This window comes from Gossypium hirsutum, chromosome A12, assembly GCF_007990345.1.
Source record: "Gossypium hirsutum isolate 1008001.06 chromosome A12, Gossypium_hirsutum_v2.1, whole genome shotgun sequence".
Classification (NCBI taxonomy): Eukaryota; Viridiplantae; Streptophyta; class Magnoliopsida; order Malvales; family Malvaceae; genus Gossypium; species Gossypium hirsutum.
In genome coordinates, this window is record NC_053435.1 from 58,505,007 (window position 1) to 58,531,842 (window position 26,836).

The 26,836-nt window shown below is 36.8% G+C and overlaps 1 pseudogene; it reads left to right on the forward strand.

Annotated features, from left to right (window-relative positions):
- Positions 1–18,420: 18,420 nt before the first annotated feature.
- On the forward strand, positions 18,421–26,398 carry LOC107962240 (cellulose synthase A catalytic subunit 2 [UDP-forming]-like; annotated as a pseudogene).
- The last annotated feature ends 438 nt before the right edge of the window (positions 26,399–26,836 follow it).

Genomic DNA, 26,836 nt, shown 5'->3' on the forward strand with positions numbered 1-26,836 from the left:
GTCTGGGACATGGCATCGGCAACTTATCCCATGTTTGAGGCTTATAGAATATCCGTTAGTTTTCCGAAAGGTTTAACTTTAAAGGTTATGAAAGTGACTTAATAAGGAAAGTATAATAATGTTCTGAGTGATACAGGTACCTATTTGGTATGTATGAGTCATAAGTTCAAATTAGAAAATGTTATTTGAGTAGACGGTAATGAGTAAGTCAAGTTTATGCTTACCTTTGAGCTATGAGTATGATGACTAATGGTAAAATTGTTGTTGTATATTTATTTATATGCAACTTACTAAGCTCTATGCTTACTCTCTTTTCTTTCCCCTTTTCTTTCAATGCCGCTTAATTAGATACAGGATTCTTTGAAGTTGGAGATATCGATCACACTATCAATCAAAACACTTGGTATAGTAAAAACTTTCTTTTGAGTATGGCATGTATAGGGCTAGACTAGGATGTTACTTTAAATGGGAAACTAGTTATATATTTTGGCTTAAGTCAAAGCCTTTCATTGTGTATCAAGCCTAGAATAATGGTTATTTTTCATTTTGATAAATGCATATAATGTTCTTTCTATGGATGAATTGGTGTCTATTGTAGAGAAATTTGTATATTGAAATGATCTTATGTAGGTTGTGTAAATTGGGTGATAAAATGGCTTGGAAATGGCCTCCTTTTTGTCCACACGGGCATGACACACGGACGTGTGTCTAGGCAGTGTGTGACACACGGCTCACTCTCATGGGTGTGTGTCTTGGCCGTGCGTCCCCTGCACTTAAACTTTTTAGTTAGTGTTGTACACGGGTAGGTCACACGGCGTGTGCCATGTGTAAGAGTACGCCTTCAGATCCCCATCATCTTCTAGTATGTTTTGTAATAAATAAACTTAATGGGCCATAAAAGGTTGAAAGGATATTTTATAATTCACTTATTAAAACGTTGTATAAAGTATGCTATTTTTTGAAATGCACGGTGTTTGAAATGCATAGTTATAGCCCGATGACCCATTTGATAAAAGGTTATAATTTTATAAATATGGCTTGCGTGTCGTGCCTTACTACTATTCTTTTGTATTTCTTTTCTCATCTTACTCCCTTGTATGTAAAATGAGTTTCTAAATTTTGTAATTTGTGAAAGTTGCTGTGGACTAGACGAGAAGGAAGATGGGCCGACCAGTGTGGATCGACTTCTTGTGAAACGGCTTACACCTTTAGGTTCCCTTTTGGTTCTCCTATTGGCTTGGGTTGAACCACCATAGTTTTTGGGCTATAACTATTTCATTTATTTATTGCTTTACTTATTCATGTATGAGATGCTATGGATGTCTAAAGCATGCAAATTTGGTAATAATAAACCCCATTAATTGATGAGATCAATTAAAAGATTAAATGGACTAAAGTAGACCATAATTGGTGAGATGTAACACTCTAATAAAATCCCTCTATTAAAATATTAAGTCAACATGGCCTTCCAATTTATGCCCTCGTTAAGGCCTCGATCAATACTATGTAGGTTTTGCCAAAGTGAAGTACTAGTATTTATCTTGGTTAAACGCGAAGAATAAACAAGTGATATTCGCCGGTTAAAAATTGGTTAACGACTTAACTAGGTTACTCTAATAGGATTAGAAACCTAGAGGCAAGTAATTTGGATAAATCATAAGATGATTAGAACAATAGTTGTTCACCAAATTGTAGGAGTTACATATGATGTAATTAGCAAGTGTTGCTTACCTAAATAACCATAATCTTGAGAGTAAAGCCAAAGCTGACTTAAGAGGAGGTGAAATATGGATCCTTAAACCACTAGAAATACTTTCAAGAAAGTCTTTCCGAAATTAATATATGAGGGTTATTAATTTTGAAATAAAATAGTGGGAACATCATTTAATAAAGTCCTTTTAATGATTGATATAAACTTGGTAAATTTATTCACACGTATATTTTATTGTTGTAGATATATTATGGCTGTAAACACTAATACATTCTCATTACGATCGGTCCTTGAGAAGGACAAATTGAATGGTTTGAATTTTCTTGACTGGTTCCGTAACTTGAGGATTGTCCTCAAACAAGAACGGAAATTATATGTCATTGAAAAACCACTTCCTGATGAACCACCGACTAATGCCTCGAGGGCTGATAAAAATGCTTACAAGAAGCATCTCGATGAAATGGTAGACGTTGGATGTCTTATGCTTGCCACTATGAATCCTGAGCTTCAAAAACAACATGAGGATATGGTTGCTTATGATATGATCGAGCATCTGAAAAAACTATATCAAGGGCAAGCAAGGCAAGAGAGGTTCGATATCTCTAAGGCCCTATTCCAATGTAAGCTGGCTGAAGGAAGCCCAATAGGACCTCATGTTCTTAAAATGATTAGTTATATTGAAAGCCTGTCTAAGCTTGGGTTTCCATTGAGCCAAGAGTTGGCCACTGATGTTATTTTGCAATCATTGTTGGACAGTTACAGCCAGTTTGTCCTCAATTTCAATATGAATGAAATTGACAAGACTCTGCCACAGTTGCTTAGTATGTTACGAATTGCTGAAGGCAACATCAAAAAGGTTAGACCCAAGCCCATACTGATGGTCCGTAACAACAAGGGCAAGGGAAAGGCTAAAGTCCCGACAAAGCCCAAAGGCAAAGGTAAGCCCAATCTTGGAAAGGGAAAGACTACACTGAAACCTAAAGGTGAGGTGTCTAAGGAAGGAAACTGTTTTCATTGTGGTGTGACTGGACATTGGAAGCGGAACTGCCCTGTCTATCTTAAGGAAATCAAGAAGGCCAAAGCAAGCAGAATGTCTGCTTCAGGTATTTATGTTATTGATATTAATTTATCAACTACTACTTCTTGGGTATTAGATATTGGTTGTGGTTCTCATATTTGTACTTCTGTACAGGGACTACAAAGAAGTAGGACTTTGGCTAGAGGAGATGTGGACCTGCAAGTTGGAAATGGAGCAAGAGTTGCTGCATTAGCTGTGGGAACATATACTTTATCTTTGCCTAGTGGACTTGGTTTAATTTTAGAGGATTGTTATTTTGTGCCCAGTTTGACTAAAAACATTATTTCAATTTCTTGTTTAGACAAAATTGGTTTTGAGATAATAATTAAGAATAATTGTTGTTCCTTTTATCTCAATAATGTTTTCTATGGTTCGGCACAATTGATTAATGGCCTCTATATTTTAGATCAAATGAATCCCATTTACAACATAAATACTAAAAGATCTAAAATAAATGACTCAAATCAAACTTATCTTTGGCATTGTCGTTTGGGCCACATAAGTGAGAAACGCATATCCAAACTCCATAAATATGGTCTTTTGGATTCATTTGTTTTTGAACAATTTGAAGTATGTGAATCTTGCTTATTAGGAAAAATGACTAAATCTCCTTTTACTGGTAAAAGTGTACGAGTTAGTGATTTATTGGGCTTAATACATTCAGATGTATGTGGACTAATAAATACACAAGCCAGAGGTGGATTTCACTACTTCATTACTTTCACTGATGATGTCAGTAGATATGGGTATGTTTATCTCATGGGCCATAAATCTGAGGCCCTTGAAAAGTTCAAGGAATTCAAAAATGAAGTACAAAATCAACTAGGCAAAACTATTAAGACACTTCGATCTGATCGAGGTGGAGAGTATTTGAGCCTAGAGTTTGATGATCTTTTGAAGGAATGTGGGATTGTCTTACAACTTACTCCTCTTGGTACTCCTTAATGGAATGGAGTTTCTGAGAGAAGAAATAGAACTCTATTAGACATGGTTCGATCTATGATGGGTCATACTGATCTACCGACTTCCTTTTGGGGACATGCACTTGAAACAACTATTTTCACACTAAATCGTGTTCCATCTAAATCGGTTCAAAAGATGCCATATGAGATGTGGACTAGGAAACGTCTCAGTATGTCTTTTATGAAAATTTGGGGTTGCGAAGCTTATGTTAAACGTCTGACGTCTACTAAGCTTGAACCCAAATCTGAAAGGTGTATCTTTGTGGGGTATCCGAAAGAAACCAAAGGATATTATTTCTTTAATCCCACTGAGAACAAAGTGTTTGTTGCTCGGACTGGTGTCTTCCTAGAGAGAGAATTTGTTTCTAGAAAAGGAAGTGGGAGAAAGATTGAACTTGAAGAAATTTGAGAATCACAAGATACCACTGAACCAGAGATAGAACAACAGCAAATTCCACAAGAAATTGAGGAACAAGTAACTGCTACAGAAACACAACCACCGCGTAGTCTTTAAGAGAATGCCATGCACCTAAGAGATATGGATTTCTCATTACAACGCATGGTGACATTCTTCTTATAGATCAAGATGAGCCTAGGACTTATCAAGAAGCGGTGGCAAGCCCAGACTCTGAAAAATGGCTTGAGGCCATGAGATGTATGAAAACCAAGTTTGGACTTTGGTTGACCCACCCGAAGGGGTTAAACCTATAGGGTGCAAGTGGGTTTTCAAAAAGAAAACTGACATGGATGGTAATGTACAAACATACAAGGGGCGATTAGTCGCTAAAGGTTTTCGCCAAATTCATGGTGTTGACTATGATGAAACCTTTTCTCCTGTAGCTATGTTTAAATCCATCAGGATCTTGCTCGCCATAGCTGCATTTCATGAATATGAAATCTGGCAGATGGATGTCAAAACAGCTTTCCTTAATGGGAAACTTGAAGAGGATGTGTATATGACACAACTTGAAGGTTTTGTCGATCCAAAGGATGCTGGAAAGATATGTAAGTTACAAAGATCCATTTATGGATTAAAGCAAGCTTCTCGAAGTTGGAATCTTCATTTTAACGATGCAATCAAAGAGTTTGGTTTTATCAAAAATAAAGATGAGCCATGTGTTTACAAGAAAGTTAGTGGGAACACAATCACATTCTTGGTACTGTATGTGGATGACATACTTATCATGGGCAATGACATACCTACCTTACAGTCTATTAAGACTTGGTTAGGAAGTTGTTTTTCTATGAAGGACTTGGGCGAAGCCACTTACATCTTAGGAGTCAAGATCTATAGAGATAGATCAAGACAACTACTAGGTCTAAGTCAAGGTACATATATAGATAAAGTATTGAAAAGGTTCAATATGGAAGAATCTAAGAGAGGATTCCTACCTATGAGACATGGTATTTCACTCTCGAAGGAAATCTGTCCTTCAACTCCACAAGAGAGAGAACGCATGAGTAAAATTCCATATGCTTCTGCTATTGGATCTATCATGTATGCCATGTTATGTACCCGTCCAGATGTCTCATATGCCTTAAGTATGACGAGCAGGTACCAAGTAGATCTCGGTGAAGGTCACTGGACCATAGTCAAGAATATCCTTAAGTACTTAAGAAGAACTAAGAATACGTTCCTAATATATGGAGGTGAAGAAGAGTTAAGTGTAAAAGGTTACACTGATGCCAGCTTCCAAACCGACAAGGATGATTCTCGATCGCAATTAAGTTTTGTGTTTTGCCTTAATAGTGGTGCTGTGAGCTGGAAGAGTTTAAAGCAAAGTACAGTAACCGATTCTACAACAGAGGCTGAGCATATTGCAGCTAGTGAGGCAGCAAAAGAAGCGGTTTGGATCAAGAAGTTCATTACTGAACTAGGGGTTGTGCCTAGCATATCTGATGCTATAGAACGCCGATGTGATAACAATGGAGCCATTGCACAAGCAAAAGAACCCAGATCTCACCAACGATCCAAACATATACTTAGGCACTACCATCTTATTCGAGAGATTATCGATCGAGGGGATGTAGAGATATGCAGAGTACCTACAGATGATAACATTGCTGATCCCCTGACCAAGCCTCTGACACAGCAGAAGCATGATCGTCACACTAAGTCAGTTGGTATTAGATATATAAGTGATTGTTGTTAGTGCTAGTGGGAGATTGTAAGAGTATGCCCAAAGATCAATCACGAGATGGTTGTAATAACATACTTGGTTTATCATGTTTATTAATATAAGGCGTTGCCATTATTATTTCAGTTTCTTTTCTGTGTACATAAATAAACTGTTTTATAATAATGTCCTGAGAATAATATGATTATTCTTAAAAGATCCTTAGTCAAGTATTATTGTTGGCTAGGACAATAATAATGTATTAAGACTAACATGTAGTTGATTGATGATAAAGAGTTGTCATTGATATGGAGTGTCAGAATCAATGCATGAATATGTATGTTAGAGAACAACATATTGGACTGACTCGCTATGAGTATGTTTCTTGGATTATTATGTAATTGTCACAATATTACTCATAGTGATTAATATGTATATGATTCTCATACTTGAGATCATCTTTATCCCAACATCGTAAGTTGTATATTTTGATACAGTCAAACAAACACCGTAACTGGTTGTTCTATAAAGACTGATGTTGGATATACCACAATCTATGTTGAGGGATATAGTTGATCAATATAGGATAAGTCCCTCCTACATAATGGGAGTAATATCTCAGGCCACTTGATTGAGTGAGGCTAGAAATGCATGGCCATGCTCAAATAAGTTGATATGAGATGTCATACTTATTTGTGTATCATAGTCTACTCAAGGTATCAAAAAACATGGGATGGACTATGCAAGTGTGACTATTCCATGACTTGTGTCCATTCCAAAGATATAAGACTTAAGGATTAATGCATGAAAGGTTAATCACAAAAGGTTATGTCGAATCATGACTTCTTGTAACTTAGGTAGCATTGATGCATTGCTAGATGCCACTCATTGTTTGTAACATTAGAATCGTTCTAATGTTACTGCTAACGTTACAAGAACCTATAGGGTCACACCCTATGGTTGAAATGAACGAGGTAAAACATAGTTGGTATATTGCTTTGTTGTCACATGAATTAAATTAATTATAGAATTAATTTAATTGGGCAATCAAATTGTTGAACATACTTAGAACATAATTTTATTGATATATGAATTTGGTTCGTATATAAGTTTAAATAAATATAGTTTACCGAAATCTTTATTATAATTAATGTAATTATAATTTTTCGGTTAAACATTATTATATTTATTTGAATGATAATTATTATGTTCGGATTAATTTTAATGAATTAAAATTCGTTATAAATATCTACCAATTAAGAGGGAGTTATACATAGCAAGGGTAAAAACCCTAAAAAGTATATATAAAAACTAGCCCGAAAATATGCAATGTGGTCTAGCAGCCGTTTAGCAAAATACTCTCTGAAAATAGTTTTCTGGGATTTCTACCATTCATTGTCAATCAGGTAGACTACATAGAGGCCGACATCGGAAAAGGTTGCGGTTGGTTCGATAGTGGTTCAGCATTCCTGTTGCCTAGGCATCGCTGTCTACTCAAATTGAAGTTTCGGTAATTTCGAAACCTTTTTATCACCTCGATTCGTTCCTTACACATGGATCCTTGGTTCGGATTGCTGAAATTTTTTTTTAATTTTTCACTGCACCTTGGAGGCACCAGTGTTCCAACACCATGGTCATGTTCTTAAGTCAGATTCGTACACAGGCTGAGAGTACGGGTGTGTCCCAAGCCACACGGGCGTGTGTGGCCACATGGTTTTTACCCACACGGGCGTGTGGAGCCTTAGAGCATAAAATTTTTATGTTCTTTTTAAGTTCTTAGTTTGGTTCCAAACCATCTTGAATGTACTTTTAGGCCTCGTAAGCCTATTTAAGGGACAAACTACTTTTGAAATGAAAAGTTATAACTTGATCAAGATTTTTATGACCTGATTTCCTAAGATTGATTGAGTTTAAGTTAGGTAGCACCTCGAACCCTATTCAGGAGTTGGATACGGGAGAGGGGTGTTATATTTAGTGGTATCAGAGCATGGTTTAGTCGGTTCTAGGACTAACCTAGCGAAAGTACGAGTCTAGCTATACATTCCATATATATATTGATAGTGTGGCGACTCTTGACAATTATAAATTGTGTTTTTATATAGTAATGGATCCTGATAAAACCACGGCAGATGACGTGGAGAGTAATGCGCCGGCTCCCGCAAAAGGGATCGCACCAGTAGAGAATGAGCCCGTGAGTATGGGCCAAGGTGGAGGGGCTAGGGAAGCCTACCTCTGAATGATGGACGCTTGGTATACGGAGTTCATTCGTGCGAACACGAACACCCCACCTCCCCCACCTCCTCTGATTCCTCAGTATGCCCCGGTGGCTCCGCAAGGTGCGGATATGTTCAAGAGAGAGAAGCCTCCTGTAGACAAGATCTGGAAGCAAGGAGCCGAGAAATTTCGGGCTAGCATAGATGATGACCCGGAAAGAGCGGAGTTTTGGCTAGAAAATACCATGAAGGTATTCGACTAGCTGTCATGCACACCTGAAGAGTGCATAAAGTGTGCTGTGTCACTTCTACGAGACTCGACTTATCAATGGTGAAATACTCTCATGTCTGTGGTACTGAGAGAAAGAGTAACTTGGGAATTTTTCCAAGAAGAGTTCAGAAAGAAGTACATTAGCCAAAGGTTCATAGACCACAAAAGGAAGGAATTTTTAGAGTTGAAGCAAGGTAATAAGACTGTTACGGAGTATGAACGTGAGTTTGTAAAACTCAGCAAGTATGCGCGAGAATGTTTATCTACAGAAGCCATCATGTGTAAGAGATTTGAAGATGGCCTCAATGAAGATATTTGAGTGTTTGTTGGCATTCTTGAACTATGAGAATTTGTAGCCCTTGTTGATAGAGCGTGGAAGGCAGAGGAGCTAGTAAAAGAGAGGAGAAAGGCTCTCATTGAGTCGCGGGATATGAAGAGGAGGCAGATGGGGAAATCACAACAGTCCTCATCCAATAGGTCGCAGGAATTCACTACCCGATCAAATACTTCGGTGGGATCCTCAAATAGAAATAAGAACCGACAGAACATAACTTCGAGAGCCCAGACCACTTCGGTCGCAAGTGTCGGTAGCCGTAGACCCAATAGGCCAGAATGCTCACAGTGTGGTAGGCGTCATTTTGGCGAGTGCCGAGGGAACGAGAGGGGCTGCTATAGGTGTGGATCACTAGACCACTTTATTCGTGATTGCCCTGAAGAGAGAGAGAGAAAGCAAGAAATGAAGGCAAGCAGCTCTCCGTTAAGGGGTAGGTCACAAAAGAACCCCGAGAGTGGGGCTAGTAGTAGGGGTACGACAAAAGATGTTGCAGTGAGGTCCGAGGGCAGAGCGCCTGCAAGGACTTATGCTATTTGTGCCCGCGATGAAGCAGAGTCTCCTAATGTGATCACGGGTACTTTTTCTATCCATGATATATCTGTTGTTGCATTAATTGATCCGGGGTCTACCCACTCCTATATTTGTATGGAATTGATTCCTAGAATGAACATGATAGTGGAGTCTACTGAATTTGTAATAAGAGTGTCCAATCCCTTGGGTAGATATGTGCTAGTTGACCAAGTATGTAGGAGTTGTCCTTTGACAATTAGAGGTCATTAGTTTCCGACTAATTTGATGTTATTTCCATTCAATGAGTTTGATGTAATCCTCGGGATGGATTGGTTGACTTCTCATAGCGTTGTAGTGGACTATGGGAGGAAAATTATTGAGTTAAAGGGTGAAGATGGAAATATTCTTCGGGTTGGACCAGGTGACTTGGATAAATTGCCTGTGGTAATATCGTCTTTGGCAGCTGAAAAATATTTGAGAAAAGGGTATGAGGCTTGTCTAGCTTTTGTGCTGAATACTCAAGTGTCCGAATTGAAGATTGAATCAGTACCAGTGGTTTGTGAGTTTATAGATGTCTTTCTGGAAGAGTTGCCCAGATTTCCTCTAGAGAGAGAAGTTGAGTTTGGTATCGAGTTAGTTCCTGGAACGACGCCAATCTCGATTTCACCATATAGAATGGCCCCCACTGAGTTGAAAGAGTTGAAAGCACAGTTGCAAGAATTAACAGATAAAGGTTTTCCTAGACTGAGTTATTCACCATGGGGTGCTCCGGTACTTTTTGTGAAAAAGAAAGACGGGTCGATGAGGTTATGTATCGACTATAGACAGCTTAACAGAGTAACAGTGAAGAACAAGTATCCCTTGCTGGGGATTGATGATCTCTTCGATCAACTGAGAGGAGCCACTGTATTTTCTAAAATAGATTTGAAGTCGGCTACTACCAGTTAAGAGTCAAGGAACAAGATATACCGAAGTCTGCTTTTCAGACGAGATACGGGCATTACGAGTTTCTTGTTATGCCTTTTGAATTGAAAAATGCCTCAGCGGTATTTATGGATTTAATGAACTGCATCTTCCGACCGTATTTGGATAGGTTCGTCGTCGTTTTTATCAATGACATATTGATTTACTTGTGTAATGAGAGTGAGCACGCGGAGCATTTGAGAACTGTGTTGCAGACCTTAAGGGATAAACAACTTTATGCTAAGTTTATTAAGAGCGAGTTTTGGCTCAATGAAGTCGAATTTCTAGGACACATTGTGTCGGGTGACAGAATCAGAGTCGACGAAAGAAAGGTCTCAGCTATTGTGGAATGAAAATCGCCGAGGAATGTAACAGAGGTTCGTAGTTTTCTGGGGCTAGCAAGATACTATAGACGATTTGTAAATGGATTCTCTATGATAGCTACACCGATAATGAGGCTACTTCAGAAAGAGGTCAAGTTTGAATGGATAGAACAGTGTCAGCAAAGTTTTGAGAGATTAGAGGCATGTTAACGGAAGCCCCAGTATTAGTGCAACCAGAATCGGGCAAGGAGTTTGTAATTTATAGCGATGCCTCCTTAAACGGTTTAGGGTGTGTGTTCATGCAAAAAGGCAAGGTTGTAGCCTACGCCTCGAAATAGTTAAAACCGCACGAGAGAAATTATCCAACTTATAATTTGGAGCTGGCGGCTGTAGTTTCGCGCTGAAGATTTGGAGACACCATTTGTATGGAGAGAAATGTCGGGTATTCACCGACCATAAGAGCTTACAGTATTTGATGACTCAAAAGGAGTTGAATTTGAGGCAACGTCGATGGTTAGAGTTGTTAAAGGATTATGAATTAGTTATTGACTATCATCCGGGAAAGGCGAATGTAGTTGCAGACGCCTTGAGCAGAAAGTCGCTGTTTGCCTTGAGAGCATTGAACACTCAGTTGACTATATCTAATGATGGATCGATCCTAGTGGAGTTGAGGGCCAGATCGACTTTCCTTCATGTAATCCGTGAAGCTCAGAAAGATGATGAGAAACTGCAAGCCAAGAGAACTCAGTGTGAATCAGAGATTGAGTCAGATTTTCGTATTAGTACCGATGCAGATTTTCGTATTAGTACCGATGGTTGTATAATGTTCAAAGACAGAATTTATGTACCTAAGAACGATAAGCTACTACAGAAGATTTTGAATGAGGCACACGGTGGTTGTTTATCTATTCACCCGGGTAGTGCTAAAATGTACAACGACCTTAAGAGAATGTATTAGTGGTCGGGTATGAAAAGAGACATCTCAAAGTTTGTTTCCAAGTGTCTAGTATGTCAACAAGTAAAGGCTGAACACCAAGTACCTTCAGGTTTACTTCAGCCTATTATGATTCCCAAGTGGAAATGGGATCGTATCACTATGGACTTCATGACCAGTTTGCCACTAACCCCGAAAAAGAAAGATGCAGTGTGGGTTATTGTTGATAGACTAACTAAGTTAGCACACTTCGTACTAGTGCGTACCGACTACTCCCTTGAAAAATTGGTCGACTTATATGTTTCCGAGATTGTGAGGCTTCATGATATACCGTTATCGATTGTTTCAGATCGAGACCTGAGATTCACTCGAGGTTTTGGAAAAAGTTGCAAGAGGCTCTAAGAACCAAGTTGAGTTTCAGTACGGCTTTTCATCCACCAACTGACGGACAGTCAGAAAGAATGATACAGATCTTAAAAGACATGTTGAGATGTTGTGTTCTCAAGTTTCAAGGAAGCTAGGAAAAGTACTTGCCATTGGTTGAATTTGCCTACAACAGTAGCTATCAGTCGAGTCTGAAAATGGCGCCTTATGAGGCCTTGTACGGGCGAAAGTGTCGAACGCCCTTATACTATACTGAGTTGAGAAAGAATCAGATTCATAGAGTTGATTTAGTTAAAGAGGCAGAGGAGAAAGTTAAAGTGATTCGTGAATGTCTGAAAGCCGCCTCGAATAGACAAAAATCCTACGCGGATTTGAGACGAAAGGAAACTAAGTTTGAAGTCGTTGATAAGGTATTTTTAAAAGTTTCCTCGTGGAGGAAAGTCCTCAGGTTTGGAAATAGGGGCAAGTTGAGTCCTCGTTTCGTAGGACCTTATGAAGTTATCGAGAGAGTAGGGCCTGTTGCCTACCGTTTGGATTTACCGCCAGAATTAAAAAAGATTCACGATGTGTTTCATGTTTCCATGTTATGCCGGTATAGATCAGACCCTTCGCATGTAATTGTGCCAATTGAAGTTGAGATTCTTCCGGATATGACTTATAGTGAGGAACCGGTCAAGATTTTAGCTCGAGAAGTCAAACAGTTTAGAAATAAAAATATACCACTTGTGAAGGTTTTGTGGCATAGACATGAGTCGAGAAAGCCACATGGGAACCCGAGGAGTCTCTGAGAGAGCAGTATCCGAACTTATTCACCTGTAAGATTTTTGAGGACGAAAATCCCTAAGGAGGAGAAATGTAACAGCCCAATTTAGGGCCTAGTCAGAATAGTGGTCTCGGGACCACAAATCCGAAGTTATAAAATTTATTTTATTACAATTATGAGGTTGTAACATGATTAAAATAGTGCATCAAAAATTTGGTGAGTCAATTTTAACGTTTGTGAGCCCCATTGCGAAAAAGGACTAAATCACATAAAAGGTAAAAGTTTCTTTTTAGTACCTAAATGTGTTAAATAGCTAGAGAACTAAAATTAGGGGATTTTAAAGAGTAATTTGACCCCAAGAAGCAAGGTGGCCGGCCATAGGAAGTAAAATTGGTTAAATAGTCAAAGTTTAGGTGAATGATGTCATGAGTTGGTGATAAAATAATGCCTAAAAAGCCTAGCTATTATTTTCTTCTTCTCCATGTCTTCTCCCCACCAAAAATATCAGCAAAAGAGGGGTTTTTGAAGCTTTTAAATTTTAGAAACTTATTACCTCAACAAGTAAGTGATTCCTATGTCCCTAGTTAATAATTTTTGCACTTTTGAGACCCTTGAAGCATAAGCTTTCAAATGAGGGGTCTATTTTGCAAAATGATCGAGAGTTTAGGGTTTTTCCATGAAAGGATTTGTGATGTTTTCTAAGTTTTTATGGAATAATATGAGTCCTAGTTGTGGCATAAACAACTTTTGTGAAATGTATTAGCATGAAAACACCAAAATGGACTATTTTGTGTAAGTTACAAAATAGGTGATATGAGTGTGAAATAGTGAGATCTTGGGAATGCTATAGCAGTAAAAAGAATTTAACTAGGCTTGAAATACGAAAAAATTTGATAAAAATCGATTTTCAAGCATAGAGGTAAAATGGTCATTTTTTTAAAGATGTGAATTTATGATTGCCTAATTATAATTAGTGACTAAATGAGTGTATTTTGTTATTATAGATCAAGATTTACCAAAACTGAACCTAGACCGGGACAAAGCCAAGCAATCAGACTAAACAGACTAGTCAAGTATATTTTGTAAATCGAGGTAAGTTGTATGTAAATAATATGACTACATTGTTAATGTATGTATTCGAATTGTCATTGAATTGATATAGTATGAATTGCTAGATTGTGAACTAAGATTGTATATTAATGATTGAGATAGTGGAATGGTCTAGTTGAGACCTTAGGAAACAAACCGGATATTCATGCCATAACTTTCAGATTTCTTGTGTGCCAGTGTAAGACATGTCTGGGACATGCATCGGCCACATTATGAGTGCCAGTATAAGACCATGTCTGGGACATGGCATCGGCACAGAGACAAGTGCCAGTGTAAGACATGTTTGGGACATGCATCGGCCTCGACGATGATAGCCAGTGTAAGACGTGTCTGGGACACGCATCGGCTAAGAGTTGTGCTAGTGTAAGACATGTTTGGGACATGCATCAGCATGTATATACGAGAGCTAGTATAAGACCATGTCTGGGATATGGCATCGGTAACTTATCCCATGTTCGAGGCTTATAGAATATCCGTTAGTTTTCCGAAATGTTTAACTTTAAAGGTTATGAAAGTGACTTAATAAGGAAAGTATAATAATGTTCTGAGTGATACAGGTACCTATTTGGTATGCATGAGTAATGAGTTCAAATTAGAAAATGTGATTTGAGTAGACGGTAATGAGCAAGTCAAGTTTATGCTTACCTTTGAGCTATGAGTATGATGACTAATGGTAAAATTATTGTTGTATATTTATTTATATGCAACTTACTAAGCTCTATGCTTACTCTCTTTTCTTTTTCCCTTTCTTTTAGTGCCGCTTAATTAGCTCAAGGATTCTTTGAAGTTGGAGATATCGATCACACTATCAATCGAAGCACTTGGTATAGTACAAATCTTCTTTTGAGTATGGCATGTATAGGGCTAGACTAGGATGTTGATTTAAATGAGAAATTGGTTATGTATTTTGGCTTAAGTCAAAGCCTTTCATTTTGTATCAAGCTTAGAATAATGGCTATTTTTCATTTTGATAAATGCATATAATGTTCTTTCTATGGATGAATTGGTGTCTATTGTGGAGAAATTTGTATATTGAAATGATCTTGTGTAGGTTGTGTAAATTAGGTGATAAAATGGCTTGGAAATGGCCTCCTTTTTGTCCACTCGGGCATGACACACGGGCGTGTGTCTAGGCCCTGTGTGACACACGGCTCACTCTCATGGGTGTGTGTTTTGGTCGTGCGTCCCCTGCACTTAAACTTTTTAGTCAGTGTTGTACACGGGTAAGTCACACGGGCGTGTGCCATGGCCGTGTTCTTAAGTCAGATTCGTACACGGGCTGAGAGCACGGGTGTGTCCCAAGCTACACGGACGTGTGTGGCCACATGGTCTTTACCCACACGGGCTTGTGGAGCCTTAGAGCACAAAATTTTCCATGTTCTTCTTAAGTTCTAGGTTTGGTCCCAAACCATCTTGAATGTATGTTTTGGGCCTCGTAAGCCTATTTAAGGGACATATTGCTTATGAAACGAAAATTTTTAACTTGATCAAGATTTTTATGACCTAATTTCCTAAGATTGATTGAGTTTAAGTTAGGTAGCACCTCAAACCCTATTCCGGCGTTGGATACGGGCGAGGGGTGTTACACCACCTCCCTCACCTTGGAGTCACCTTGCGCCACCAACCACCATCGTAACCGTCGTTGTGCCTTCGTTGCACCACTGCCACGCTGCCATTGTTCTTCTCCATTTTCTATCCTTCTTTCAACCCATCAGTTATAATCGAATTTTTACTCCTATTCCTTATTTCTTTTCTTTCTCGAATTGTTATCAAATCCTAACTCACTTTATGAACTTTTCTTTTTTGAATGATAACTTTTACTTATCATAGTTACTTCCTCCCTTTGAATCAAGACCCCGTCAAGTCATTCTTCCATCTAATAGAATCGTATTAAGGTAAATACATGATGATCTATTTGGACCATCAATCTTTTACCATTCCACATTGTTAGGCCGAATGTTATAAAGGAGCTTTTGGATTTTATTCTTTTCAATATAGATATCTTCTCTCATAAACTATTTGCTTATTGAAGGATCGTCTACAATCAAAATGAATAACCCCTAACATTGGATGCGTGTCACAACTCCGAATCGAATCTGAAATAGTGTAAGTGAATATTTGAATAGAAGACAATCGTGATTAAATCGTTTTAAACATATGAATAATAAAATAATGTTCTAATAGCGAAACATCATTTTATACTCAGATCTACTGTAAATCTAGTTAAATCCAAGTGTCGATAATCGAAAAGGCTAGTATTGCATTGAATATAAATAACTTAGGTGTGGGTCTAATTTATTACTACGTAATGGTTAATAATTAGTAAGCAAATAGTAATACTAATTTTTATTAATATGACTCTAAAAATATGGTTAATCGCGAATACACTGTGTATTCAAAATGGGAAAGTTTGACAAAACCATTGAAATAGTTATATATCAAGTAAGTAACTCTATGCTATTTAAATCTGTATTATTATATAACTATTAAGTGAATTTTGGTGTATGAGATATTATGTTTATATTTTTCCAACACTCATGACATATGGTTGAATGGTTATATTCTATTTTGCATGAAAAATATATATACATATATCATGCTTCTATTCTGATAAAAAGATTATGAGGCACATGTCAAAACATGTCTACTATGTTAATTCATAATGAGATCTGATTCGCATGTATAGTATGCCTACTGAAAATTTTATTCTGTATGACATATCACATGCATGGGGTTGGGATAAGATTTTACGGAAGAAGATTCTGGCAGTTTAAAAGTCTGTAAATTCTGGTGGTTTAACCACATTATCTAGCAGAATATCTACAATTCTGGTGGCTTGTCCACAATAATCTGTATCAGGCAGCTTGTCTACATTATCTAGTGGCTTGTCCATAATATTAGTGTGTAACAGATTCGAACCCTTTTATGGTGTGTAGCAGAGTTGGGTATGAACGTTTTCTGAAAACTACGCTTTGACTTTTGAAAAAAATTATGCATTTACATTGCCATGCATATCAATATATGTGATATTGACTTGTTTGTGTACTTTCTATTATCTTTCTGAATTATGTGATTTATTCACTATTATATTTTAAGAAAGACTCACACTGGGCTTTAAAAGTTCACTACTTTAAATTTTATGACTTTTCATATAATACTCGAGGTTCAGGCATGGGCTCAGCATACGAAGGAGTACTTGGATATTTTGCATATAAAACTTTTATACTTATTTTTTGGTATTTTTCCCATGGTTTTAGCTCTCTCTCATTTTTATTTTTCCAATTTGGTTGTTTTTCAGTATGTTCATAGCTCGGTTAATTGGGTGGCACATAAGTTGGCCCATTGGTCTTTTCATGAGAATGTTTATGGGTTGTCTAATTTGAGCTACTTGAATGTCATTCATTGGATTGGGTTGAATGACACCTTGAGTTGTTAATTGATACGTGCCTTATTGGGCCATTTCTTTCAAAAAGAAACAGAAACTTCTCAAATAAAAAAATTATTAGCTTTTTAATGAGAATATTATTATTTCTTACAATAAAATTTATATAAAACATGTTAAAATATGTTCTAGATCCCTATACTTTTTGCATATTTGAAGTTTAGTTTCTCTACTTTTATTTCAAGGAAGTTAGTCCTTCTACTTTTTAGATTTAAAAATGCAAGCTCAATTATTGGCTAAATTTTTCTGTTACAATCAGGCAAATTAGAATGCCATTTTTTTTGTTACATGGCTACTAAGTGAGTATTTCTTTTATTACATAATGTTACATCAACAAATTTCTCAAAAGAGTTCATATGTAATTTGCCCTCTAAACCTGTCCAAAAGTACCCAGTTGATGCCTAAATTTATATTTTGTCACTTAGGTTGGTATCTCTATAGTAACACTGTTTGTTTTGTGTTGATGTGATAGACACAAATTAAAAAAATAAAAAATAAATTTTAAAAAGTATAATTTTTTGATTAATTCAAGTACCAACTAGGTTCTTTTTGGACAAGTTTAAGTACCAACTAAGTACCTTTTATATAAGTTCAGGTACCAATTAAATACTTTTTGACAAGTTCAAGAGGTAAGCTACATATTAAGATTTAAAAAATTAATGGTATTAACAACTTGTGACAAAGTATGTGGCAAAATACAAGTTTAAATATCAACTAAGATACAAAAAAAGGTTTAGGTACCAAGTAAGTATTTTTGGACAAGTTTAAAGGTAAATTATATATTAATCTTTTTCAAAAAAAGATTTTAACAGTGTTAATAATTAAACTTGTAATAATTAAACTTGTATTTTAAAATTTGAAATGATAATGATCAAATGTTTTTTTAAAAGAAAAAAGTAAAGAGAATAAAATTTAAAGGTAGGAAAATTAAAAAACTTTAAGCATACTTTTAACTTAAAAAATATTATTTTTCGCTCATGGGTGACACAAGTTCTAATATTATATACTCATTTTTAATTAAGTAATTATGGTTAATTTTTCGTAAGTTCCTGGTTAGTAAAATAAACATCTTTTGTTTTGTGTAATAAATATAAAAGTTAAATTTCATTAAAGGGGAAAGTAAAAAAAAAAAGAAGTGAAAATGGTGAAGAAAAATCCTAAGCAGAAACAACTAAACAGTCAACAGTCAACAGTCAACCTAATCCGTACGAAATATACGCGCTCTAAGTCATAAATACAAAAAAAAGAAAAGCACTTTTAAATATTATTTCTTTCACATTCTTCTTCCTCATTTTCTGATAGAGTTCTAAACTGAAAAAAACACAAGCAGACAATTTTAGTTTTATTTTTATCTCAAAGCTTTTGAACAATAAACATTAAATTTGTTATCATATTTTTTAATTTATCAAGAAAATCTACCAACTTTGGTGGGGGCTATGGGGGAAATGCCATTGCGCAATACCCCCAGCCGGCGCCACCACCATCGTTTTCTGGACCCATCACCTTTGCGAGTAACCCTTTTCTCTGTCACTTTTTAATTTTAAATTTATTGGGTTTCTTTCTTTCTCTCTCTAATTAGATGAGTTGTATTATGTTCTATTTGTCATCTCCTTCTTTGTTACGTTTCCATATTTCAACACAGTCCTTATGAAATATGCCATTTTAGATTGAGACCAAAGCAGCCAACCAGGTTACAGAATAGACTTAGCTTGCTTTTCAATCCAACAAAAAACCCACACTCTTTCTCGTCTTTGTTCCTTTTTACCTTTGCCTTTTCCTTTTTTAATAATTTTGTTATACCATAAAAGGCTTCTCTGTCGCAGTTGGGCTGCGATTTGGGTTTCGTGTAATGGGAGGTGAAGGGACCAAATATTTTCAAAGGAATTTGGTGGTACTCATAAATTTCACTACATTCATTGAAGAAGAAGAGACTGAGTTTTTCTGAGCTGTGTTGTTCTTGTTTTTTGTTGCGGTGCTGAGTTATGGACACCGGAGGTCGACTCATTGCTGGTTCTCACAACAGGAATGAGTTTGTCTTGATAAATGCTGATGAAAATGCTAGAGTAAGACATTCGAAATCTCACTGAAAAAAGAAGAGAGAGAGAGAGAGAGAAAAAAAAAGGAATCCCATTTGCTTATTTTACTGCTTCATGAAATAATGTTCACTGCATTCCTATAAATGTGAAAAGTGGAGCTCTTTTTTTTTTTTCACTAGAAATGTAACAGGTAGGGTTTTTAAAAGCTTAAACCACACGATTCAGTACTTTGCCATGCTATTTTGAGCGTTAAATCTCTAATATTGTCATTTACTTCTTTTGGGGTTTTTCTTCATAGGGGATACAAATGTTTGCCTGTTCTAGTGTTACTTGATTAATAGACCTTCCCATAAAAAAGGTCAATATTTGTTAATTCCGGTGAAGGAGGGGGTTTGTTTTGGTTGTTGTTAATTGTATGATTTCTGGTTTTATTAGGTGTGGCTAAGATTTATCTTCTGGCAATTTTTGGGACGATTTGGAACAAAGCATAAGATTCTGTTTCTGGGGTAGCTGTTTGCCCATACCAAATTGTTGGATTCTTTAGAAATTTCGAAGTCCTTTGGAAATTGACAAATTGATGTTGTGAATTTATTCAAAATGCTGAGTGAACTCTACATTTGTTGGAAAGATTGATATAAATCTTTAATGAAGTAGCTTTTAACGTTTTCAATCTCTTTTTTCAGGATCATTATACATATGTGGTTTTACTTTTAGCCACTGCGAAACATTGAATGTATAACTAATTAATGTTTTCTTATACTCCATTCTCTTATCCTCTTGTTCTTTGTTTCATATGAAACTGACAACACTCTCAGACAGGAGGAATCTGGTTTTGTGAAGCTATCAGCATCACATGGAGATAATTAGAAATTAAAATAACGTAGAAATCAAGAAAATAAATTTCCTTTATCTGCAATTCTATTTACTTTTGCAAAATTTTGCCCTTTTTTCTTAATAACTTAGTATATGTAAATGAAGTTGTTAGTTTTGATTGGTAACTGGTCAAGATTTGATGTAAAACACCTAGTTAGGTTTTAGTACATTCAATCATATTTGAAATTTAGTGGGAACCATTCTCCTTCAAGGCTGTGGAAATAAAGCCGTCATCAGTGAATTTAGTTTTTGCTTGATTTGTTGTCACATTTCATGGTCAGGTGTTGATGGCACTCTCTTTATGGTTGTGGTTTTTTATCAGATAAAGTCTGTGAAAGAATTGAGTGGCCAAAGCTGTCAGATATGCGGAGATGAGATTGAGATTACAGTGGATGGAGAGCCCTTCGTTGCCTGCAATGAATGTGCTTTCCCTGTCTGCAGAACCTGCTATGAATATGGGAGAAGAGAGGGAAACCAAGCTTGCCCTCAATGCAAAACCAGATACAAACGAATCAAAGGTGAGATTGTCACTGCAAGATTTGGTATACATTGGCAGCCACAAATCAGTTGCCATTGTGTCTAACTTATGATGTAAACTGCAGGTAGTCCTAGGGTTGAAGGTGATGAAGAAGAAGATGACATAGATGATCTGGACAATGAGTTTGACTATGGCACTTTGGATCCTCAACAAGTTACTGATGCCATGCTCACTGCACGCCTTAATGCTGTCCGTGGTTCCCAGCTTAATAGTTCTCGAATGGCTGCACACTCAGAACTATATTCTTCTCCCCCTAGTTCTCAAATTCCTCTGTTGACATATGTTGAGGAGGTTAGTTTCTCATTTAAGCTCTATTTATATGAATTTCCATATTATGGATTAGACTTGTAACTTGTTCAAAGGCTGAGCTATTCGACCAAGTCCGAAGGCCCACTCGAAACTTTAGAGGGTTTGGACAAAATCTTAAGCCCAAAAGTAGGCTTGGGCAAACAGGGTTAGGTCTGTTTAAAACCCAGGCTCGGGGTTCAAACATTAAAGGTCTGAGCCTGGGTCAGCCTGACCCATTTTCTAATCTTGTAATGTATATAGTATGTTATATATATATATTATGTAATTTATAACACATAAAAATTAAATATATAGTAATATATAATACTATATTGTAAACATTAAAAAATTGTTAAGTTGCCTATGTTAGTAAATGAAAAAAATTTAAATTATTAAATATTAAATTAAAATGAATATAAATATTTCAAAAAATTTTAAAAATAATTGGTAGGCCTAAAATCAGTTTGGCTTAGCCATTTACAAATTTTAGTGGAACAAAATTTTACACCCACATGTTGGGCCAGGCTGGGCTTGGGCAAGCATGAAGTATTAATATCATGCTTAAGCTTGACCCAAACCTTGCGCATGAACACCTCTATTATGGATGCACTGTTTTTTCACCGTGCACAAGTAATATTTGCATTATGAGAATGCTTTTATTGTTTAAGGGTCTGGAGATTTCTGCTGATCATCATGCCCTCATTGTACCCTCGTCTATGGGTCATGGAAATAGAGTTCATCCAATGAGTTATACTGATCTATCCATACCATGTAAGTCATCATCCTTCTGTTTACCATTTTGTGAATAAATTCTCTCTAGTCTTGACCTTAGCATTTCCATTGCTGCAGTGCAACATAGACCAATGGTTCCCAGGAAAGGTATAGCAGTATATGGTTATGGAAGTGTCTCATGGAAGGATCGGATGGAGGAGTGGAAGAAAAAGCAAAATGAAAAACTTCAGGTAGTTAAGCATGAAGGAGGGAATGATGGTGGAAACCTTGATGGAGAGGAGCTGGATGCTGATTTGCCAATGTAAGTGACTGTTTGAAGTCTATGGTTTGAATTTGCTACTACTATCTATGAACACTGAGTTTTTAGGCAGTTTTTTTTCCTCCTGGAAATCTGAAGAATGGTATCCTTTGTATCAATAAAGAAGTTGCTCATTTTAAAAAAATGGTTTTGTCTTTTCAGGATGGATGAAGGCAGACAACCGCTTTCAAGAAAGTTACCCATTCCTTCAAGCAAAATAAATCCATATAGATTGGTTATCATAGCTCGTCTTGCAATTCTTGGCCTCTTTTTTCACTATAGGCTTCTACACCCAGTCAGAGATGCTTATGGCTTGTGGTTGACTTCTGTAATTTGTGAAATATGGTTTGCTGTTTCATGGATTCTAGACCAATTCCCAAAATGGTACCCTATAGAGCGCGAAACATACCTTGATCGACTATCTTTGAGGTTTGGATGTTGCCTACTGCTTTTCATGTTTGATGTATTATGATTATTTGACATGAATTTAGATTTCACATATATGTTTAATTACCTTGATGCTATTTTGAGTATGATGCCACTTTCTTTGCTAAATTTACCTTTATTCACAGGTATGAGAAAGAAGGGAAACTGTCTGAATTAGCTAGCATAGACATTTTTGTGAGTACAGTGGATCCAATGAAAGAACCTCCACTGATCACTGCAAACACTGTTCTGTCCATCCTTGCTGTTGATTATCCTGTTGATAAAGTTGCATGCTATGTATCAGATGATGGTGCAGCCATGCTCACATTTGAGGCTCTCTTTGAGACATCTGAATTTGCTAGGAAATGGGTTCCTTTCTGTAAAAAATTCAATATTGAGCCCCGTGCTCCAGAGTGGTATTTTACTCAAAAGATAGACTATCTAACAGACAAAGTCCATCCAACTTTTGTTAGGGAAAGGTGAGCGATGAAGGTGTGTGACTTGTCATGCATCGTAACATGTGTTCTGTTTCGTTTCTTTCACATTCTGAGTTCTGAAATCTGCAGTTTCAAACTAATCTGAGGTTGTATTTAGCAACTATGGTTTTTGCTCTTGATAGCATGGAATGCTTAATTTGTTTTAATATATTATTTGATTATGCAGAGAGAGTATGAAGAATTTAAAGTTAGGATAAATGGATTGGTTGCCACAGCACAGAAGGTTCCAGATGATGGTTGGACAATGCAGGATGGAACTCCTTGGCCTGGAAACAGTGTTCGTGACCATCCTGGAATGATTCAGGTGAGATGATGTTGCATTTGACTTGCTGTAGGGATCATGGGCACCTTTAGACTGATGCAGTCCCTGATGAAATGCATCATTCTTTGTTACCTCCATTTAACAGTTTCTTTGATTTTATTTTGGTGGCCTTTCATCTTGGGAGAAATTTGCACCATTGATGTTTGCTTGGAAATCAAGTTTGTTTATTTTTTTTGTGATATATGAATGTAGCTTGTGAGTTATCTTTGATGCCTTTTGTGTGCAGGTTTTCCTAGGTCATAGTGGTGTTCGTGATGTGGAGGGTAATGAGCTACCTTGCCTAGTTTATGTCTCTCGTGAGAAGAGGCAAGGGTTTGAACATCATAAAAAGGCTGGGGCCATGAATGCTTTGGTAAGGCACAAGTTCTTTCTTTTTTCCTTTTTCATAATCCTTTGGCATTCAACACATTGTTTCAAAACTTACAACCTTTCTTTTTTGTACTGAAGATACGAGTCTCTGCAGTTCTCTCAAATGCTCCTTATCTTCTGAACGTTGACTGTGATCACTATATTAACAATAGCAAAGCACTTAGAGAAGCCATGTGTTTCATGATGGATCCAATATCAGGGAAGAAAGTTTGCTATGTACAGTTTCCTCAAAGATTTGATGGAATTGATCGTCATGATAGATACTCAAATCGAAATGTTGTGTTCTTTGATGTAAGCTTATTTAATTTCTTCCCTTCTAATTACCTGTCATTTCTTTATTCTTTCAAAACCTAATATTGTAAAAGTAAACCAGATCAACATGAAAGGATTAGATGGCATACAAGGACCGATATATGTTGGAACAGGGTGTGTTTTCAGAAGGCAAGCACTTTATGGTTATGATGCGCCAGTTACCAAGAAGCCTCCTGGCAAGACCTGCAATTGTTTACCGAAATGGTGCTGCTGTCTCTGCTGTTGTTCTAGAAAGAACAAGAAAACGAAGCAAAAGAAGACGGTGAAGAAACCTAAGCAAAGGGAAGCTTCAAAACAGATACACGCTCTTGAAAACATTGAAGAAGGAATTTCAGGTAAGGGTTTACTTATGAGGGGGCAACTGAGAGTCCCCATAATCTTACTATGCTTCTTATTCGTTTTTGAATTAAACGTCCAAACCAGAAATCTTTGTGCTACTGTCAGACTCCATCTCTCAGAAGTCATCTGAGGGATCACAGATGAAACTGGAGAAGAAATTTGGTCAATCTCCTGTTTTTGTGACTTCCACTCTTCTGGAGAATGGTGGAGGCCCTCGAAATGCAATCCCTCCATCATTACTGAGCGAAGCGATCCAAGTCATAAGTTGCAGTTATGAAGATAAAACAGAATGGGGGAAGGAAGTAAGTAAAATGTTGAAAACGCTACCTGAATATTTAATATGGGAAAGTTTGTGATTTATTTCTCTCATAATTTCTCTCATAATAATCATCAAAATCTTGAACCTGCAAATCAGGTTGGCTGGATATATGGCTCTGTGACTGAGGATATCCTGACTGGCTTCAAGATGCATTGTCATGGTTGGCGATCTGTGTACTGTATGCCTAAACAACCTGCTTTTAAGGGTTCAGCTCCTATTAATCTCTCAGATCGTCTACACCAAGTTCTGCGATGGGCTCTTGGATCTGTTGAAATTTTCTTGAGCAGACATTGTCCCATTTGGTATGGATATGGGGGTGGGATGAAATGGTTGGAACGATTTTCCTACATAAACTCGGTTGTATATCCTTGGACCTCTATTCCCTTGCTTGTTTACTGCACCCTTCCGGCTATTTGTCTCCTTACTGGGAAATTTATTGTCCTGAGGTAAGAACTCATTTTTTGTCTCGTTTTATGCTCTGTACTTGCATTCAAATCTTGCATTTTGACCTGTTTTGAGTTGATATTAAATCATTGATAACTGTTCAAAACCTGAAATTTATCCATGTGCCCATGCCAGCATCATAATTGAAGCTCTAGATGTGCTATTCATTTGTTGACCCTGCCGTAATATCTTGATCTGGATAACTGAGTTATTTCTTTCCTATCTGTAATAAGTTTTGTGTACTTTTTAAGTAGCATTTGCACCTGCTAACCTCAGAAGGGAGAACTAGGGTACTTGTGGCTAGTTTCTTTGTCAAGTTTTGGTTTTTCATTGTATACAAATGTCTCCACCTATATATGGTGTCTGTTGAATTTTGACTTGTAATAGGGCCTTTCTAACATGTAATTCCGGCTCACACGCAGATTAGCAACTATGCCGGTGTTGTATTCATGGCTCTCTTTGTATCAATTGCTGTAACTGGTATCCTTGAGATGCAGTGGGGTGGTGTTGGAATCGATGACTGGTGGAGAAATAAGCAGTTCTGGGTGATTGGAGGTGTTTCATCACATCTTTTTGCCCTCTTTCAGGGATTACTAAAGGTTCTGGCTGGTGTCAGCACAAGCTTCACTGTGACCTCTAAAGCAGCTGATGATGGTGAATTTTCTGAGCTATACCTCTTCAAGTGGACATCCTTGCTAATCCCTCCCACCACCTTGTTGATCATAAACATAGTTGGTGTCGTGGTTGGAGTCTCAGATGCAATCAATAACGGGTACGACTCCTGGGGCCCCTTGTTTGGGCGACTATTTTTTGCCCTTTGGGTTATTATCCACCTTTTTTCCCTTCCTCAAAGGTTTACTCGGAAAACAAGACCGGATGCCAACCATTATTTTGGTGTGGTCAATCCTGCTGGCCTCTATTTTGACTCTTATGTGGGTCCGGATAAACCCATTCGTCTCGAAAGATGGTCCTGTATTAGAAATTTGTGAGTTGAATTGTGATGACTAGGAAGATTCAGATAATGAAAAAGGAGCATTGGCTCTTCACTCATCTCACTTGCAACGCCTGTTGCCAAAAGGCTGGTGTTGTGATGGTTGAATGCTTTGAGGATATGTTTTCATGATGAAGATTTGCTTTATCATGAAAGCAATGCACAAAATTTTGGTATTGTATTAGGCAAATTATCGTGTAGGATGGGGCCGGGTTTTGTAGATATTAAGAGGGCTAGAGGCTTGGCTGACCACGTTGTTCTTTGTTTTTTACATACTTCCTTTTATTTTATTATTGATTCTTTTAGAATATTTTGACTTAAAAATTCCTGGCCAGTGTGGGGGGGCGGGGGGGGGGGGTCTCAAAATTTGTTCCTACTTTTTTTTTTTTCCTTTTTGAATCCTTGTCTCAATTGTTATATTGTTTGGTATGGACTTGGCAGTTTGTTCAATGCAACTCTCTTGATTTTTTATTATTAATATTATGAAATTTTATATGTTTTTAGATGTCAATTATCAAATGCTATGTAATAAATATAGTTTTTAATATATAAACTCTCAATAATAATTAAAATTGTCGGACAATTTGTTGTAAATCATCGGAAATAGTGGTTGCTATTGCTTTTACTAGAAATGAGTCCTGAATGAGGTTGTCATACATTTTTTTTTTTTAATTTTGAATTCAATTGAAAATAAATATTGAACAATTTAGTCATATATGTGTATGTTAATATAAGGTTGTGTTTGGTTTTTATTGTTGATTTTAGGGTTATTTGTGAGATGAGTTTGAATTCAAAATTCTTTTTTCTTAAAAAAAATTTGAATTTTTAAAAATAGAAAATTGTATTGACGAACTTTCTTCCAGTCCTTGAACTAATTTTGTAACAATGCAATTTGGGAAATTAAATAATTATTATGCAGCGTTAAAACGGTAACACA